A 17,407-nucleotide genomic window follows, 5' to 3' on the forward strand; every position below is an offset into this window, starting at 1 on the left:
GCTTTGTATCTATGTGAGCATAAAGGTGCATCATGTGTAGCTTTCCTGATGCAGATGATAGTCAGGATCTGCAAAGTAAATATCGCTTTGTTATTCTCCATTTAGTTCCTTGTGCAGCAGATCAGTGCTGGTATTTCTGTCATTTTTGGCACCTCTACATTTGCTGCTAATATTAATGAGAGAGGCAGCTTTTTACGATACTTCTGGCCTGATCATTGGTGTCCTCTAGAGTGGAGCCTTGCAGGCCACTGCCTAAGATAGAGCCAGTGGAGGGTGTACTTCTCCCAGGCACTGCAGGATGTTGGAAAGATTAGTACCAGAGCAGTGGTTAAAAACAATGGAATTGGTTGAAAAGCTGTCTTATTTGAAATTCACTTCATACTTTTAATGATGGAGTGGAGATTTTGGACACAGGTGTTCACAACTTTGCAGAACAGACGTCATGCATCAAAGACAAAGAGCAGTGGGGTTTAGGTGCAGATGGCCAACTTCGATGTCCTCTTCAAGGGACTGGCACCCTCCGTGCAGGTTGGACTTCAGAAAGAGGCTTTCACTGTGCTCTGGAACTTCATTAGGCCTGACTTTAGTTAGTCAGTGCAGAATAAGTTTGAGGTCACCGCTTTCACATTTGTGGCAAAAAATGCTGAGATCGCTGTCTATTCATGAGCAAGTTAGATCAGCATTGTTTGTCAAGTTAATGAGGTCTTCCCATTAGCGTAGACTCCACAAAGAACTTTGATGCCTCTAATGGTATTCACATCTCCTTACTGGATCCCATGTCATGGCTTTCTCTATAAAGACTTATGCCAGGTCACCTAGGAAGTCCTAGTAGACAACCAGGAATGATTCATGTGTGTCATCACTGGCATCACATCTGATAGTCTTTGAACCCAATTGCTGCTCTAATGAGGTAAGTTATCTTCTTCTAGGGTGGATATCACCTTGCATTGTGAGTGTCACGATGCTACTGCTAGTAGCACTCTTGACTGTAACAGAGGCATCTTAACTACTCTGGCAAAAAATTAAGTGACCATTTTGAGAAAACTCACATTTAGCATGGGCTGTGAGCTCCTGCAGTTTGCATCTGGATGTCTGAGACATCAGCATCATCAGCATTGACTAGTCAGTATCCAGTAAAATTCCTATTGATTATTGGGGAATAGAAAGAGAAAACATGTAATGTAACTCACCTTTTTCCAGGGTAGGCTGTACACTGTAGATATGCTTCTAAGACAAAATACATATTTAGTCCCTCTCCCTTTTGCCAAGTTTATGGCATGAGGTGGAGAGTGGGCGGAGTTGTAAGGTGTGCTACAGTACAGAAGACATCTCAGTTGCAGAAAGAAGTGCTCAGTCATCCATGCTGTCTGTGGTGAATGGTTCCCTGGGAAGAATTCCTTCAAATCATTCATGGTATTTGTCATGGAGAAAGCTAGTGGAGACCCCTTAGAAAAAACTGGGATATAATATAGTGTGTCAGTGTGGGCAATCAAAAATCCATCCCTAGAATTCAGTCCCTGGACCTGTATATTTTTGCAATATAGATATGTATATTCTAATTACAGTTTTAAAGCTGATGTAGCTTACGGTTACATTAATAGATAAGGCTCAAATTATATGACTGGTTGTCTCACCACCTCATTTTTTTCCTTCCAAGACAGTAGTTGCTGTAGAATAGTCTTAATGGCAAAACTTGTAGCCTTTCTTGGCACATGCTGGTGGCTTCAAATCCCTGTGGTATAAAAATAATGCACAATGTGTGAGTACCTGGGAGGCTTAGGCATATGATAGTGCCTGAATGGCGCATCACTGTCCAGCCTGGTATTTCTCTGACTATGCCCAGCAGGAGAATAATAAGTGCCTCAGAAGTTAGCATAAAAACCTGAGGTGTCCATGAACTTCAGGAGCCTGAAGTGTTCGTACATGGAAAGGATACCAAACAGGCTACAACTCAAGACTTAGAATCTAACTTATGCACTAAATTCCTAGGATGATTTGGGTTTGGTAACAGAACAAAACCCAGACATTATGAGATGCAAAATTTAATACACAAATTTCATATTATGCATTGAAGTGAAAAGTGGATTGAAGGCAATCATACTAGTGAAACACTTTTACCCTTCTGTAAACTATTTAGCTTATTAGTATAGTCTCTGTTGAAGTGGGTTCAGCAAAGCGTTTTAACAGTCAGACCACATCTAATTTAGTATTTCAGTGGAATTTCACTTGGAAATAGATTATTTGTATTTGATGGCTTTCTCAGTGATGTAGATGAAAATGGGATTGTAGCTTCTAAAAATGGTGGGACTGGGAGTGAAAGACGTCACTTTCTGAGGTATCTTCACATATTTAATTGGATAGTCTCATGTCAACAACACTTGAGAAGATCTAAATACAATGCCATATTTGTAGGTAGGTTGAATCAACAGAGGAATATTGAGTCAGAGCAGTAGAACTGTACTCCCTATATATATGCACGAGTAAGATTGTTGCTGTAATGCTGTTACCAGGATCCACTCTGCAGACAAGAGGCTTACTACTACAGTAATATAGCAAAGAAAAGTGTGTGAAAATGAGAGAATAAAGGAGCCAAACTGTTCTTTTTATACCAAATAAGATAACTATCATAGCTAGTTTGATCATGTCTCCTAGAGACATACTAGGAAAAGGTTTCTGATGGTGGATGACTTTAATTTAAAGAAAAGACTCAGTGACACTGACAAGTGGGAAATGGAAGCAAGTTGTCATAAATAGACATAAAGTGCAGATTTTTGACTGACAGAACAATTAACCATTGGAACAATTTCCTTAGATAATACTACAGATTTTTTAAAAAGACTATTAAACTACATCTTAAAGCAATTGTAAGCTTCATATGGAAACAGCTATATCAGGTGCTGCGTCATGTCATAAGCAGTAGAACTGACTGTATGACCCCAAAGGTACATTTTGATTGTAAAAGCTGTGAAAGTGTCCCTTGAAGTTCCTTACTTGCATCCAGTGGTCAGTTTTTAGGTAATTTCTCTCAGTCAATAAAGGCAGAAAATTCAAGGGGCAGAAAATTCAAAGGGCTGGGAGGTGGGGGCAAGAAGCTCCAGCAACTGAGGTGATATACAACATGCTCTCTATGCTATCTAGGGTACTTTTGGGTTTGTTTTTTCAAAAGACATCATGCAGGAACTCAGACCACACTGAGTTACAGCAATAAGATTTTTCTTAAAATAGACTGTATTTTTGAGATACATTAAAAAAAAGACACTTAGAGTCTCATGTAGTTCAGAGATGTTATAGAGTAGTTTAGGTCAGGAGAAAATGGTTCATGTTGTCTGCTTTAGCACCAAGCGTGGGTCAGCTCAGACCAACTTTCTGAGGACCATGTTCAGTTGAGTTCTGGATGTCTCAAGGGATGGAGATTTCGTAACTTCTCTGGGCACCTTTCCACAGCATTTGAATAGCTTTTTTATGAAAGCTTTCTCTTACCATGTTATCAGAATTTTACACATTAGAGTAGTTGGCTTCTCCACAGTCTCCTCTTTCTCTCTTTTATACCAGAGGTTGATCCTAGGACAGTTAATACTGCTCCATCTCTCTGTGACCCCATTATCGCAGGCATATAATCATTCACACCTCTTGCCAATCTGAGGGGTTAGATGTGGTTGACCTTCCTGTGGCATGCAACTGCTGAAACATCACACAATTAATTTTCTCCCTGTGTTTTTTCATAAATCCTCACACTTGTATTGACCACAATGTAAAGTTGATTCAAAGCTGCTGAAGCTGATAGTTTCTTCCACTTGGATCATGTCAAAATCATGTCTGTCTCAGCAAAAACGTTATTCCATGTGTTTCAATATTAGAGTTTCCTTCAGAGTTTGTACTCAAGCATGAAATCTTCTGATAGCTATATAAGTATCTTCTCTCTGAGCAGATAAGTGTAGATGTTTGGGGAACATATATTCTTTTAATCTGTCCTTATGTGTATGCATATTGGTATAAAATACAAGCTGTTTTCTGAGGTTCACACAGGAGACCTCTATATAGTAGAAGAAATGCTTCTCTGCCTTCTGTGATTTCATGACTTAAGACACATGGAGGCCACAAATATGTTTCTTTCTGAAATACATATCAATGATGGGTATGCTTGGCAGCATGAAAACTTTCTTCAGGAGAAAAGCAGCATATACCGTGTCTGTTGAGAATAAATCCAAATACAGAGCGCTTCATATATACCATCTCCAAATGATGGCTCCATACCACTTAATGATGACATCACTTTCTGTCTTCTTCAGTCAGCCATTGTAGTCTGGATGTGATACTGGAAGCCTAATTAGTAAGGATGAAAGATTGCACCATGAGATTTCCAGACATAAAAGAAGTTACTGCTGCAACTTGCTTTCTCTCTCTCTGTTCTGCCTATGTGGAACAGGTTGCTGAGAGCCATTCTCTAGTCCAGTGGCAGTAAGGCAAAGTGCCAGAAATTCACTGTAAAGTAAATCAAACATTGTTCAGCTTCTTTTCTGATATTACAGCAATGTTTTCAACCTCAAGTGGTCAGAAACTCTAATCATCTGTGCCTCTGTCTTGTCCACAATCTCTGAGTTCAAAGGAGCCTATTGGCCTCCAGGGGATACTCAGAAATTACATTTGAGTCCTAGCAGGTGAAGAGTTACTTTTTCTCCTCAGTTGAATAAGACTGGTAATGCAAATTCATTTAAGCATTCAAGGATAAACTGAAAACGCCCTATTTACCTGCAAAAGTTGTATTCTGGTATCTTCTGCACAGCTGACATTACAGAGTTGGGTCTGAAGTCAAATCATGCCATAATGCAGAACTTACTGTACTTTAGTCTATTTTTGTAGATATATATATTCATAAGGGTGAGGGGAAGAGAGTATTTGAAATGAGATTATTGGAACCTTTTCTGAAGGGCTGATACATAAGCAGGTGTATTTCTCCCATCCTGGAATAAGACTTGCATTGTTCAAAAATTATCTACGATTTGATATTATGCAAATTTGATATATTGAAAGAAGTATGGAAGAAAAAACACAGACATATCGGAAGAAAATAGATTTTCTTCTCTCACACACTTCTCTGTACTATTAATCTTCTTGGTGTTTTTCACTACAAAATCTATTCATGTTTTATTAATATAATTGTTATTTTGTTTCCTCTACTTTTCTCATAACAAGAAACATTTTTAAGTTAGTCCACTGATCATTCTCAGTGTCTGTTTTCCAATTTCACTACTGTTCTCAATTTTCTTTTCATGCATCTTTGAGGCATATCACACTTCTATCTTCTGCTGTGGGAGTGCAATAAAAGTGAACAAAGTATTATGTTATGTTTTTATGTAGTATTGAGATTTGTATTGTTTTTAAGCAAAAATAAATTGAAAAGTGAAATGACACTTTCATATGATAAATGTTACAAGGAATTAATATTCAAGGTCTAATTCTTAATAGCCTACTAAATACTTGTTCCAATATTTAGTCTTTCTAGGAACTTAGTAGTCATGATATCTTACTCTGATGTCAGGAAAAACGCTGTTAAAGTTTTTTAAAAGTTATTAATTTAAATTATTTGTGCACGTCATTGCAAAAGCCAGCTTGAAATTTTATTTTGATATTTTATCTACCTATATGAATTGCAGACTGTAACTTAAAGGTTAACAAACTAGATAGGAGAATTAGAAAACAATGGTCCGTAAAATGTTTAGTATATTTTATATAAAACCATACTGTTCCTTCTAATATACTTATGTTTTGTTCTCTCAGGTGAGGTATTTCTGTATTAAACAGAATCTAAATCAGGTGTGTATACACATACTTGAAAATAGGCATTTTCAAGTAAAGTAATTAAACAGAGACAATATAGCTACATAGTAAAACCATTCAGATGTGAATTCAGAAGCAAACAAAAATTGATATGTGGCACAGAAATAGTTTATTACTATTCTTGTTTTCTCTCTTAAGAAACAAATACCAACAAAGAGATATATTGAGCAATACGTCCCAAAACAAGTGTATCTTACTGAATGCCAAGAGGGAATGGGATAAATCTGCACTACAAATAGCTGAAGAGAGCTGTAGGCGGTTTACCTGTAGGTTTATCAAATCCCTGGATGCATGTTTCTGAGCGTCTCCTTCAAAACCTACTTGGCCTCCAGGGCCAAGAGAGTAGCATCAATGGGAATATTACAACTTTGAATGAAGCAGTTCCAGCATACTAAAGCATCCTTAATAAATCTTATTTCAAGGAAAGGAAAAGCTTTGTGTTTTAGTTACAATGGAATCCTGCTAAAAATTTAGGAGAAATCCTGTTTTAATACAAGACCATCCTCACCCTGAGAAGTTTGAGATGATTACAGAGTTTTCAGATATGTCAATTACGCAAATAAAATTTAAAGTGCATAATAAATTCTGTGGTATGTATGTAAGTGTATGGCACCTACTGAGAGAGGTAATATAAATTTGAGTTGAAGCTCAGAACAAACAAGTGGCCTGAGAATACAAAAAAATTAAATCTTCTTGAGGAAAAAAATTCCAATTATAACTCAAATGACAAAACCAGAGCACAACTATGGTAAGTTTCTAAGGTATTCTTCCACTTAGACTATCAAGATTTAAGAGATTTCTTACAAATCTCTAAAAGTAGATAGCTAATAAAAATATAATAATACAAAACCCACTATATATTAAGGAAAAAGAAAGTAATATAATGAGGTATTTCACAAAAGACGTCTACCACAAAACAGTTCTACACATTGAGTAGAAAGATATTACACATTTTATCTGCAAACAAATGCTTCTGTAAATGTTGAGCCAACACACAGGTGGAAAAACTTAGAATTAAGAATCCAGAAAATGACATTTCATATGTTGAGAAAAAAGTTACTATGAAACATTTCTCAAATAGGGGGCAGGGCAGGGCAGGGGGGAATATTAAAAATAACACTGAACTAGGAGATCCAAAGATGCCTCCAAGAAAGCTGGGAGATTTATAGTGCCTTATAGCTTGACATATAAATTTACATTTTCAAGACCTTCTAATTCACACCTGTAAGATTGACAAAGCACACAGATTGACCTTGGTATTTGGATTTGTGTGATGACTGCTTGCTTACTGCATGAGTCACTGCATCATGGTCTAAAGAACAAAGCTCTCAAATTGACAGCAGTCCTAATATTCAGTGGGGGAGGTGGGAGAGCAAAGCACATTGATAAGTGAGTTACATATGTATATATACAGAGGTACAGATATTGGTAAGTATCAAATGGGTAATTGCAAAATAAGTGTCCATTTTGGTGTTATTTCTCCAATTATTGTTATTGTAGTACTTTCTATACACACAAGACTTTCAACTGTAATTTAGGTAGCAAGATTTTAAGATATCATTTTTTTAAAATAGCTTTATTTTTTTATATATATTTTTTTTCCTAAGGGAAACAGAGCATAATGCGGCCAAGTATTCACAACAATTTTCAGAGACAGAAGGAGACATTATTTCATTATTATAGGAAATATTTGTGGGTGAACTATTTCAGTGGTTTAAATATTGCAAAGAGTTTACCTATTATATAAATTTCTACAGTGCCTCTATTGTAGAGCTGCATACCTGAACCAGGGAATGGGGGAGAAATGACAAATCAAAAAAAGGTCTATGTAGGTTATGGGAACCATTTGTCTTATCATGTCAGGTAAGAAAATAAAGGGGCCTCTGCCAGAAAACAACATGGATTTAATTTGCTTTCATCTGTGAGTAAAGAGGATGAGCTATTTGAAAATGAATAGGCCTGATTTGCTTTGTTATGGCGTATTATTTTTTCATCTTTCAAACACTCCTATTTTATTCCAGCAGAGTTCTAAGTGGCTTTTTGCTGGTTAGTTTATAGGCAAAAGAAACATGTGATCTAGTTGTATTTAAGAAAATTAAAATCCAGGCAATTAAGCGTTTCCAGCTTGTTATCCAGTTGAACACTAGGGTGGTTGCTCTGCTGTTGTGTTTTTTTCTTCCTCCATCAGTAAAGCTGTTGAAAGCACTGAAGGGTGAGGAAAAGAAAAATAATCTTGAATAAAGGTTCAACTTTGAAGAGTAATTTCATCATACTTGATAATGCTGTGCAGACAAATGCTATTTCATAAGAACCCATTGACCACAAAGGAAAATAATACAAAAGAAATATTTATATCAGACAGATATGTCTGCAAGGCACATCCTTTTTTTATGCCTTAGCACTTCTGAAATCAACAAGATTTTCTTTTGAATTTTTCTATCTTTGAGACCTTTACTGGTTGTAAAAATGTAGAAGTCTATACATACATGCATGTAAAAGTGCATAATCTATATATATGCATCTATATTTAAAGGATATTATATCTATACTTAAAGGATAATAAAAAGAGTTTTTTCAGATATGTGAATAGTAAGAGGGTGACCAGGGATAATGTAGGTCCCTTGCTAAACAAGGCAGGTGTCCTGGTAACAGGTGATGATGAGAGGGTGGAGATACTGAACGCCGCCTTTGCCACAGTCTTCACTCCAAAGGCTCCTTTGGACCCACAGATCCTGGGTGAAAGTAGGAGTGTTTGGGGAATGACGAGCTTCCCTCTGGTTGAGGTGGGGGTGGTCCAGGAGCGGCTCAAAGGGATTAATGCACACAGATCCATGGGCCCGGATGGGTTACATCCATGTGTGCTGAGGGAGCTGGCGGAAGTGACTGCAGAGCTGCTCTCTATCATCTTTGACAGGTCTTGGAGAACAGAAGTGCCTGAGGACTGGAGGTAATGGAACAGCTTGTTCTGGATGCCATCACCAAGAAACTGGAACAGCAGAAGGTCATGAGGAGTAGTCAGCATGGATTCACCAAGGGAAGATCATGCTCGACCAATCTCATAGCCTTCTATGATCTCATCACCAGCTGGGTGGATGGAGGGAGAGCAGTGGATGTCACCTAGTTTGACTTCAGCAAGGTTTTTGATACTATCTCCCATGACATCCTGACAGCAAAGCTGAGGGAGCATGGGATAGATGAGTGGACAGTGAGGTGGGTTGAGAACTGGCTGTCAGACCAGGCTCAGAGTATCGTGATCAGTGGAGCAGAGTCTGGCTGGAGACCTGTGACTAGCGGTGTTCCCCAGGGCTCGGTGTTGGGTCCAGTCCTGTTTAATATCTTCATTGACGACCTTGATGAGGGAATAGCATCCACCCTCAGCAAGTACAAAGCTGGGAGGAGTGGCTGACACACAGGAACACTGCACTGCCATTCAGCGACTGGACATTCTGGAAAGCTGGGCAGGGAGAAACCTAATGAAATTCAACAAAAGCAAGTGTAAAGTTTTGCACCTGGGGAGGAATAACGGTCTGTATCAGTACAGGTTGGGGGATGACCTACTGGAGAAGAGCTCTGGAGAAGGACCTGGGGGTCCTGGTTGATGACAGGTTGGCCATGAGCCAGCAGTGTGCCTCGGTGGCTAAGAGAGCCAATGGGATCCTGGGATGCATCAGAGTGTAGCAAGCAGGTCTAAGGAGATGATCATCCCCCTCTACTCTGCCCTGGTAAAGCCCCACCTGGAGTATTGTGTCCAGTTCTGGGCTCCCTGGTATAAAAAAGAGAGGGATCTCCTGGAGAGAGTCCAGAGAAGGGCTACGAAGATGATTAGAGGCCTGGAACATCTCCCGTATGAGGAAAGGCTGAGTGAGCTGGGGCTGTTAAGTCTCGAGAAAAGAAGACTAAGGGGGATCCTAATTAATGTTTATAAATATCTTAAGTATGGGATGCAGGGGGAATTAGCCAGCCCCTTTTCAGTGGTCTATGGAGACAGGACAAGGGGCAATGACTGCAAACTGAAGCACTGGAAGTTCCGCACCAACATGCGGAAGAACTTTTTCACAGTGAGGGTGACAGAGCCCTGGGACAGGCTGCCCAGGGAGGTGGTGGAGTCTCCTTTTCTGGAGATATTCAAGACCCGCCTGGACGCCTATCTGAGTGATATGTCCTAGTGAGCTGCTTTGTCAGGGGGGTTGGACCCGATGATCTCTCGAGGTCCCTTCCAACCGCTACGATTCTGTGATATGTAATAAAATAAGACTTATCATCCATCTTTATTAGCTAAATAGCCTGTGTGAAAACTTGGGTGATCCTAATGAGGGCACGTTATTTCCAAGAAAGAAAAGAAACCAAATATACTTGGGGTTAACCAAATCTACACAATTCTTTATTTACTTTCTAGTTTTCAGAATGCTCAACTGGCTTTGAAAAATATACTGTAAGTGAAAGTCACTCCCCAAAATGGAAGAGACCAAGGAGTGTGCATTCCTGGTTTTGCTTTTGTTTTTCTCCTATACTAAATCACATTCACAAACTCTTGTTAAGATTCTGGTGAATTTCTATTAATTACTATTGAATTTCTATTCATTAAATATATTGGATTTTTTTCCTTTTCGACTTATATTGCAATCTTGAAGTGCAGTAGTATTACCTGAAGATTAAAAGACTACTGATGGAAATAAATGACTAATTTTGTTCTTTGTCAACAGTGAAAATCATCAATGCAAGTCCAAAATACCTTCCCTATCATGAAAATCTGGAACACTGAAATTAAGTATGACCCTTGGTTTTACATTTAAAGAAGCTTTGCACAAATCCTCTTATCTTTGCTTGATGGTAGTATTTACTTCTGAGTAGGATAAACACTTTGTGCCATATTGGTGAGGTTCAGTTTCCTGAATAGTTCATATTAATGCACATATTTTCGTGATAGAAACAGCCATTCTGTGTTCTTTAATTTCAGAAAAAACATACGGAACTTACATTATCATTCCCCCTGTCTTTCACCTGTATCCTATTGTCTCATCTATTTTACACTTCAAAATAAACCTAAGTGAATTCAGTGGAACAATTCCTGAACATAAATGCATGGATCCTCATGACAGTTGTCTGGGTAAGGAAGAGTATTATTGCCCATGTTTCATGTTTGATGAGTGAAGTACAGAGAGATAAAACTATCTGGCAGTAGTTCTGAATAGCAATAGCACTCTAAAATCAAATCTGATCTGCAGAAGAAAGACTGTATTTTTGCAGGTGATACTCTTGAAGAAACACCTTATGTAAAATATTTTTACAGACTAAAGATTTGCTGCTACTTTTAGGAGTAGAACCAAAGGTGGAGAGTGAAGTGGTCCGTGGAGAGTTTCAAAAAAGAAACAAAGTTGGTAAGTAAAATTGATGACACTATATTTTAGGAATCCATTATAATTCTGATTTTAGTTCCGAGCTGTGCCTAGAGCATGAATGCTATTTTCACACAGATGTCAGACTATAAATTGTACTGAAATGGCCTGTAAACTCAGGTCTTCCTCTGCCCATTTGCTGTTCCACCACAAAGACAAGCATTTCAGATACTGAAAATCAGGATGAACAGGAAAAAGGAAAAAGTATTTTCTTTGAATTTGTCTGTATACCACAGACTTTTTTCTACTTAGTCAACACAATACAGTCAGTCCACTGAGAGGGTTAGAGTCCAAAAGTCACTTACTTGTGAGTTAAGTCTGGTTTGACGTTGTTTGGCTTCATTTTGCTTTCCTGCACATGAAAACAAGCATTTATTTATTTTTCAGTGGTACACACATGGGGTATTTCATATTATTAAAACATTCTGAATTCATGTATGTTTGACCAATAAAAATTGACAAGGATACAATATGACCAAGGTAAACCACAAATACCACCAATTTTTCTACTTTGACTGGGATTGTAACCATTAATTTGTATTTAAAATCTCCAGTCATGCTGTGATGACATTATAAATGCACTTTTTGATGCCGATTTGGCTATATTAACTTTCTGTTAGTTAAACATTAACCTTAGTCACACACAAGTGCTCCATGAGCATGGTAGAAAAGCTGTTCCGTTGCTTCCCACACCGCCACCCCTCCCCCCCATTTTACAATTGGAAAAGGGAAAAGTGACAAATGATACCAGCCTCCTGCTTCCTGTCTATGCTAGGAAAGAGAGCTTAGAAAAGAAAAGGATTAACTTTTTGTTGTTTGTGGTTTTTTACATAAAGAATTTGCTTAATCAGGAGATTCATCCTCAACACACCACAGAGGACCATAGCAGGCTTCTTGACCTACTACCTGCATAAGATTCAGGAAACAAGTAGTGAGGGCAGAGAAAGGGATTTTTCTGGAGAAACTTGCCCCTGGAAAATGTATTCTGGTATGGCAGCTGTTTTTAGAGGCGCAGCATGTGTCATTAAAAATGAGAAGGAAAATTTCCCTGATAGGAAGTGCAAAGGGGCAAATCAATGAATTGTTCAACTCTCAGCCTGTCAACCCATCAGGGTCAACAGATTTTAAAGGTGTGTTCACTACACTTAAGAGTACAAGGATCCTCTTTGCTTGCCCATTGCTTAAGATGCAAAACTGCAGACAGATTGTTCTAGTCTTCAGTTTTAATTTCTTCTTAGTCGTAGTCTTGACTCCAGTCGAAATATCCAAATGCAGCAGTAACACAATGGTATTGCTGAAAATTGCAAATCCATTTTTACTTTACTAACTCTATTTTTTTTTCTTTCTGAATGAAATTTTGCAATCAAATTTTTATGTAATAATTTAAAGATTGTATATATTTGAAATTTAGCACGACTAATACATTTTTCCCCATATACTGAGTATGTTCCTGCAAAACTAGCTATAAATACTATTCCTGTCTTAAAAAATATAAATTATTATTATTATTGTTGTTGTTGTTGTTGTTGTTATTATTATATAAAACTCCAGAAGGAGAAATAGATAACATTTTCTGCAGCTATATAGATAGTGCGGTTGCATAGTTTATGTCAAAGAGGCTAGCCTGCAACTGCAGGAATTGAGAACCCTTAATTAGAATGTCCATTTTAGTCCTTCATTCTGTCTGATGTACTTTGGTCAACAGTAACAAATACCTTCTTGGTCTTTAAGTTGGGGCAACAACTCCTTCAGATAATTGCTGAGGAAGCAACAGTCAGAAACAAGTGTAAACCGTTAGCCATACTGCCATGAGATAGGCAAACTTTCTTTCGCTGCTGACTTTTTGAATTTAGTATTCTGAAAGAGAAAATTCAAGAATTATGTCTCAGGGGCAACTCAAAATGTTACATGGATGATTATTTCTGCATCCTTTCGCCAAGTAAAAATATTGAAATATTTTTCTTCAGTCGTTGATTTTTAAGACAAGTCAATTTCTGATTTTCAATATTTATAGCTAAAAAAACTTTAGGAAATGGGCTAGATGGTTAAAACAAACAATGGAATTATTTTCTTTTGTCTTCCAGTAATAAAGCTGAAATTGCCTTATTGAAAAGTATACTGCAGAACAGGAAAATACAGGGAAAAAAATAAATGCAAGAAAAGTGTTGCATCATTTTCCTACTACTTTTCACAATAAATCAAACTCCCAGATGATTGTTTCTAAAAGGTAAAGAAATCCACTTTATTTATGAGAATAAATAGGAGATGTCATTTTAATCAAAGTACTAATAGTCCAAATGGAATATTTTGGACTTTTTTAAAACGCAAAGTGTATGCAGCACTATGAAAAGATAGATAAGCCAATATATTTAAATTACATGGGGAGTGTGTGTGTAGTACATATATAATATAACAGGTTTTCATTAATATTCTTTCCCAGGGAATGGAAAACTGTTTTGGTCCTTTAATATATACCAAATATTATAATTTCCTTGGCTTCAAACTTGGAAGACACCATTTCTGTTCTTAGCATAAAATCCTGTGTGCACAGAAATCTCCAAAAGTTGTCATTGCCTTAAAGTCTTTGAATATGCATGCATTACATAATGATGAAACTGTAACCTAGAAATCACCATGAGGATTTCAGGAAAAAAAGTTTTCCTAATTGTAGTGGACCTTTGAGATGAGTGATAGTGATGATTCTTTTTTGTTTGTTTGTACACAGTTATGCCTGAAGAACTGTTTTCATGTATTTAGAATCAGTTTCAATGAGCAGCTTATCTGTCAAACTCATCCATCAATCAATGCTCAAGCAAACTATAAGTATGTAGACTCTAGTTATACAGACTGTGCTTCTATATAGATGTAGGAATCATATAAATAGCTGGCATTATATATGCAGTAGTGGAAATGTACTGCTGTATGTTTGAAAATTTAGAGCAAGGTACTTTGCACCTTTACCTTTTCCTTAAGGTGACAGTGTGTATGTATCTAACAAGTAATTACAGATGAACAGAAAATTATTTTAACTTTTCTTGCTTAAGTGTATTTTTTTATTTAGTGGTGTAGACAAACTCTGTGCACTGTAAATAGTGTAAAGCCTACAATGTTGGCTTCTTCATCACAGGTTTTTTTTTTTAAAAAAACCCCGACATTAGTTGTCAACATGAGCATATTTTTTTGGTTTTAAATCAGCTGAAATTCAATTACACAAGGACTTAAATTTCGACACTGGTGAAGCTGATTTAAACCTATTTAGTCAAGCTGTAGCGTGATCAATTTTGGTCTGAAAGGTCAGTCTAAAATAGCTTCTCATTCCTCCATCTGATGTTTATAATCTCTTACATTAAATCCATTTTGCTTGGACAGAATGACAAGCAAATGAAATGAAGAGGGTGGTAGAATTTTTGCTATGAGAAAATACAAGGAAAATGCTTTGTGAGAAGTAGAAAAGGTCTTAGAGGATGATGGTCTCCTTCAAGATGTGCAGAGCAGATGCAAGGAAAAAACCCCATGAAACACATATTTGTGGAGAAAGGAAAGAAAAGGAAGAAAAGAAAGAAAAGGGGATAGAAATGATAGAATTAAAGACAGCTGGTCAGTTGCAATGTGCCAGAACTTTAATTTTATGTTTTGTTCCTTTCCTTTTTCTTCAAAATAATCAGTTTCCCTTTATAGCTCTTTTTATAAATATTCCACCATTCCTCTCTTTGTATTTCTTCTACCTTTCATTTTTCTAAGCCTTTTTAAAGATCAAAATTATTTTGAGAAGAAGAGGAATTGAGCCATGTACCATATTCTTCCCGCCACAATGAGAAGCTTCCAGAAATTTAAGTTCGTCAGAGTTTTTTACCTTTCTTGGATCAATAATATTGGAAATATATTTTGATTTAGTAATAAGTATTACCAGTAGCAGTTTATCCATTAAGGACAGGAAAGGCATCTTTTTCCCCTCCCTCTTTTGTTCTTTGTGAGCTTTATTATTTTTCTATGGTTGTACCTGCATTTGTCAGATATTTATGCAATGGTTCATTGCTATACCCAAATAAATTGTTAGGTTTTGTATGTCACTTTTGTAAGTAACCACTTGTAAATTCACATGAAATAATTTTAGAATTAGTATCAGAAGTGCTTTCCATAAACTGTAGGGATCAATTGGCCTCAACCTGCACCTTGGAGGAATTATTAAATGTCAAAGTCTGTTACCAGCAGCTGAGCTATCTACAGGACTCCGCTGCTTTACCAATAGTTCAATCCCCTGTGCAAAGACTTTATCTGGATTTGCGTGGGAGACCAGTATTTAACATTCAGTAAGTAGGCAAATCTGTTCTCCTACAGTGATGACCTCCTTGACCTACTAGAGCATACCAAAAATTACACTGATCCATTAGAAAGATTAAGACAAAGACAATAATAGCTCCTGTGATTTATCTTTCGGTTTTTATGAAAAGCTCACAAGTTTGCCAAAAATGACAGGCAGGAATAGATAATCTCTGCTTTTTATCACCCAGATCAGACAGACTTAATGTTACCAATGAAAAGACAAATGCTGTGCATCTATTTGTGGAGGACGAACATTTTTTTCCGCCCCATAGGAAATATAAAGTTGAAATTCTTTACTTTGAGGATCAGAGTAATAATTCAAATTATATTTGGCAAGGTGAAATGAGTAGACAATTATTATTACTAATGTGCATTTGCTTCAGTATTTGACCCAGCCAAGGTCAAAGAGCATTGACCATTTTCTCCACTACACTATCCTGCTGCCACTCATGGTACAAGGCATTCAGTGAAATCTTGTCATGCAAGAGATTTTGTAGATATAGATGAAGATTTAATTTTTTTATATACTGGGAATTTATCCATCCTTTTCTTCTGCCAAATCAATGGAGTCTGATATAGAATTAACTGCTGCAATCATCACATTTTGGGAAGGTCATGGTTGGTAGTTAGAAATAGCAAAGCTGTGCAAATAATCTATCAATAAAGGATTAAATGGTGAAGTTGTGGTTTTCCCTGTTAGCAAGTAGATTAAAAAAAGGGAAACAAAGTCATTGGCTTGTTTTCTTTTTTTCTTTTTTAATTTGCTGCAGAGCTATGAATTTGTATGCAATTGAAGGTCATTTGGGCATATCGCACTGCATGACAGAAGGACAGAGGACAAAAAAGTTAATATTTACCATGCAGTTTCATGTAGTTTCAATCAAATTCTTGTCAGAAATAAATGTGAACCAAGAAATATTGTTTTGTGGTAATTTTCTAATTATTAGATAGAAATAATCTTTCAAGTTCTGTCCAAGAGCAATGTATGAATCTAATGATATTTTTTCCAAAAGTACTAATTTATTCAACAAAACTTGCTTGAGTATATTTTTCAGTTGTGTTTTGGATATTTTCAAAGGCAACACTCCACAATCATTCTGGGCAACCTATTTCAATGTTAGAGAACCCTCACAGTGAAAAAGAGTTTTGTGTTGTGTTTAGATTGAAATTCACGTGTTAATTTGTGCCCATTGCCTCTTGTTCTGTCAGTAGTCAGAGTGGAGTCTGTCTCCTTCATCTGTATTCCCTCTAACGACATATCTATATATACTGGTAAGATCCACCCTGAGACTTCTATTTTCCAGGCTAGAAGTGTCTTAACCTTTCCTGAACATGTAAGGTGGTCCAGTCTCTTGTTGTCTTTGTTGTCCTTTTCTGGAGTCACTCAGGTAAGTCCATATCTTGTACTGGTGAGTCTGGAACAGGACCCAGCACTCCTGATGTGTCTCACCAGTGCTGAGAAAGACAGGAAGAAACACCATGACCTGCTGGCAATGCTCTTCCTCATGGAACTCAGGATGATGTTGGATTTCTTTGTGGCAAGGGTGCATTGCTTACTCGTGCTCAGATTGTTCACCAGGATCCTCGGCTACTTCTCAGCACAGCTGCTTTTCAAGTGCTTAACCCCCAGTATGCTGTTGTCCCTGGGGTTATTCCTCTGCAGAAGGACTTTGCCCTTCCCTTCCTCCTGACCATTTCTTCAGCCATACCAAATCTGAGTGTCAGCACATCTTTTTTCCATGACTTGGGCCCTACCCAATCAGTATCTGTAATCCTGACAGTGATTAAGGTGTCTCTTTTTCCAGCTTGGTAATGGAGACCTACTTTAAAAAATAGTAGAAACTTTAGAG

The sequence above is a fragment of the Gallinula chloropus genome (genome assembly GCF_964237585.1).
Source record: "Gallinula chloropus genome assembly, chromosome: 2".
Lineage (NCBI taxonomy): Eukaryota > Metazoa > Chordata > Aves > Gruiformes > Rallidae > Gallinula > Gallinula chloropus.